Raw genomic sequence first — 4166 nt, 5'->3', positions numbered from 1 at the left:
TAGGACACATCACTCAGTGACTCTGTTCTTCATCTCTCAAATACAGCCTATAAAACTTACCTTACTTTTTGCAAGGGGTTGTTTTGATACCAAATGACAAAAGATGAGGAAGCACTTTGGAATAACAGCAAAAATGTAAGATACTCCCTTCTCTCCACAGGACACTCAGCTATTTACAAGTTTCACTCATCATCTATATGTTAGTGGCTCCAAACTTCACAGCCAGGCCATAGCATCCCAGTCTCTTCTTTATTGATCTTACCACAACTGTAATTTTATATTTATTTGTGTGATTATTTGCTTAATGTGTATCTCTGCTTCTGTTTCTGGAAGATTGGACGATCTACTTCTGTAAAGATTTACCATCTTGGAAACCCAAAGGGGGGGTCACTATGAGTTGGAATTGACTCAGTGGCAGTGAACACACACACACATGCCAATATGGATGGTTTGTGACCTGGTTACTGTCTTATCTTCAATACCTAACACAGTGCCTGGAACATAGTAGGTGTGCTAGATAAATGGGTAAATGGAAAATCTGGAAGACCAGAGAGGTCATCTGAGAACTTATATAGAATAGCAATCAAGAGACTATTCAGGACTTATGTGGGTGCCTGCTGTGATGAAGATGGGCTAGCTGGTGGATTGTCCCACTGTTAAATCCCTGTAAAAGGAGTTAGAAGACAAAGCTTTGTATTGAGGTGCTTTGTATGACTGTTTCAGGAAGAGGGAAGCCCAGGCTGCTGGCACATTTAAAATATGGTCACAGAAATCAAAAGAAAGCTTCTGATACAAGAGAATGGAGAAATGTTAGCCGGGCTGGTAAGAGAGTGAATATAGGAGCAAGAGAAAAGTGGCAGAAATTTCAAGATAGAAAATGGGGACATGAGATGCCATCTGCTGTACTGTCTATCCAAGATGACTGAGCCCAGTCTGAGGTGTGAAGTGTGGCAAGTGTTTCATAGGGCTTGGGGTAAAGACCCAGACCAAGACTGGCATTTGAGAGGGTAAAACAGGGGACATGGAGATGTCAGGAGAGGCTTCTGTGACAAAGTGGTGACTGAGGGAAGGTGTGAAGGGACAAGAATTAACAAAGTAGAAGGAGAAAATGAAGAAGAGAACTCCAGAAAGAGGGAACTGCATGTACAAAGGTCCTGTGATCAAGGAACCATAGTCCATTTGACGAAGTAAGAGAAGACCATGAAGGCTGGAAGATGGAGAGTAGGGAGGAGGGACAGACTGCACAGAATTCTGTTGTCAATGCTCAGATGACTAACCTTTCTCATTATCACCCAACTTGAAATTTCCACACTAACACTGGCACTATCCAGGGACTCCAATGAAAAGCCAATTAAGCCTAATTCATCATTTAGAGTAGAATTTACTAAACTAGGGGGTTGTTGTTGTTGTTGTTGTTTGCCATTGAGTTGGCCCCGACTCATAGCGACCCCTCCTTGGGTTTCCGAGGCAGTATCACTTCGGAAGTAGAATTGCCCAACCTTCCTTCTGAGGAGTGGCTGATGGGTTTGAACTGCCAGCCTTCTGGTAAGCAGTCAAGTGCCTTAGCCACTATGCTACCAGAGCTCCTAAACTAGGGGAGAGAGGCAAAAATTTAGTGCTAGTATACCAGGAAGCCCTCCCACCTTGCCACTATGCACTATTCCAAAGCTTCCTTCTCCTGCATAAATCCTACCTATATAAAACTGGAAGTCTGTCTGTCTGTCTGTCTGTCTCTCTCTGAACTATTCAGTTATTTCTCTCACAATATGCACACATGACCACACACACATATACATACTCCAGTGGAGAAGCTGATGAGTCTGAACCACTGAACTTTTTCAGTAGCAAACACTTAACCACTTTATCACCAGGAATCCTCAACAACAACAACAAAAAAGGAACTCTCACTTTCTTACTATGCTGCTTCAGAGGGCACACTTTAGGAAAACCCACAGAATGAATAACAGGTCCAGATTCATCAGATTCTACCCCCTTCATTTAAAAGTTTTCTGAGGTTAAATCATATCCCAATATACTCATATGAAAACACACACTAAAATAAATTAGTTTTATTACCTTTAGTCTTTGGTGTTTTTATTTGACCTTATTAACCCAACATTAAAACCAAAAACCTACTGTTGTTGAGTTGATTGTGACTCATGGTGACCCTACAGGACACAGTAAAACTGTCCTATAGAGTTTCCAAGGTTGTAAAATCTGTATGGAAGCAGACTGCCACATCTTTCTACCACAGAGCAACTAGTGGGTTTGAACCACCAACTTTTGGGTTAGCAAGTGAGGGATCTAACTACTGCATCACTGAGGCTCCACAACCCAACATTCGAGCATTATTATTTCCAGATTCTTTCCTGCAGTGATAAAGATTTGGTGCCTCTATATTTTTCCATCCAGCTAAGTTCTCTCTGGTAGCATAGTGCCTAAGCCACTTGACTGCTAACCAGAAGGCTGGCAGTTCAAACCCACCAGCCACTCCTCGGAAGGAATATGGGCAATCTACTTCCATAGTGATACTGCCTTGGAAACACAAGGAGGGGTCACTATGAGTCGGGTCTGACTCGATGGTACATAACAACAACAACAACAACAATTTTCTCACCAGAGGAGGATAACAATTGTCCTGCCCAGGGTTAGGAATCCTCCCTTGCTTAATTGTCTTGGAACTATCATTCTCATTTTTTCCTCTAAGCCAACTGCTAGTCAAATCTCAGAATTGCAGAATGATTTGCTCAAAATTCACAACAAAAATTACATTTTGTTGAATTTCCTTCAACCTTCCTCTTTTTTACATGATCCAATGGCAATATAAGAAAACTGAGGTAGACTTTACAGAAAATATTGTTATTTGAATAGCTTGAAGGCATTGTGTTGAAGGAGAAATTCGGAAGGTTAGGCTTCCGATAACAGATGCTATGAGGGTATGCAACAGAAATGACTCAGTGTTCTGTAGTATTTTAAAAGTATGCAAAGTTCTGTGTCAACTCAAACTCAAATCGTCTCTAAAAAAACAAAAAACAAACTCAATGCTATCAAGTCAATTCAGACTCATAGAGACACTCATTGGGTTTCCAAGGCTGTAAATCTTTATGGAAGCAGACAGCCTCATCTTTCTTCTGTGGAGTGACTGGTGGGTCTGAACCACCACCTTTTTGGTTAGCAGCCAAATGCCTTAACCATACACCACCAAAGCTGCATCAAATAGTCACTATAAATGATTAATGAGAAGTCAGTCACAAAACAGCTTCAAAACAAAGTAGATCCAAAGACCAACAAAGGTCACAAATAGAATCATTACATACAGATTTGACAAGGAGATTTTACAGGTATATGAGATGATATGTATATAAGGACTTTAAGTTCCTTATCAGAAGGGCAATACTATTTCATACTTCAGTTCCTATAATGACACAGATTTCTCAGTAAGAATTAATCAAACCAATTAAATTAAAATCCTCTAGGAATCCTGACAATATAAGACAGGCCTAATTTGATTTCTCAAACTTTAGTGGCTTTCAAGAAAGCAAAATCTTTCTTTCTGTACCTTTGGGTTATACAGCTTCCTGAGAAATAGTGGGAACAACTTGTACCTTTCCCCACTCATGCACCTGGTTTCTGTCAAGTCCTCTTGCATTGAACATTCTTCCCAGGCAGTCTTGGCTATCAGAGCAACATCTCAAACCCAGATGTCTCTCTAGATCATTCTTCCCTAATTGTAACTGATTTCTGAACATTTCCACTTGGTACTATTTTTGTTCATTTGCTCTTTCATTCATTTGTTCATTCACTTTTCTATTCATTTATTAAATACATATTTATTAAATGCTATCAGAGAAACAGAGTCAAGGAAAATGTGTTTCCCTTACCTCAAGAAGAAGATAGCAATAAACTAATGATTTAAATACCATGACCAATGTGCTATGAGGGAGTCCTGGGGTGGTGCAAAAAGGTTAACGTGTTCAATGGCTTACCAAAAGGTAGGAGGTCCAAGTCCACTGAGATACACTTCAGAAGAAAGGCCTACGGATCTACTTTTAAAAAATTAGCCATTCAAAACCCAAAGGAGCATAGTTCTACACTGACATACATGAAGTCATTATGAGTCAGAGTCAAGTCAATGGCAAAAGGTGTTGGGTTTTTGTGTGTGTGTG

The 4166-nt window shown here is 40.2% G+C and overlaps 1 protein-coding gene across 1 annotated transcript in view; it reads right to left on the bottom strand.

The window, feature by feature from the left end:
- The window catches only part of NEK10 (NIMA related kinase 10), a 425054-nt gene that overhangs the window by 311256 nt on the left and 109632 nt on the right, over positions 1-4166 (bottom strand). The window lies entirely within an intron of this gene.

The sequence above is a fragment of the Orycteropus afer genome, unplaced genomic scaffold (genome assembly GCF_000298275.1).
Source record: "Orycteropus afer afer isolate SDZICR_OR568_19922 unplaced genomic scaffold, OryAfe1.0 scaffold00003, whole genome shotgun sequence".
Taxonomy (NCBI): Eukaryota; Metazoa; Chordata; class Mammalia; order Tubulidentata; family Orycteropodidae; genus Orycteropus; species Orycteropus afer.
The sequence above is the reverse complement of the archived record's forward strand: the minus strand, read 5'-3'. Positions and strand labels throughout refer to the sequence as shown.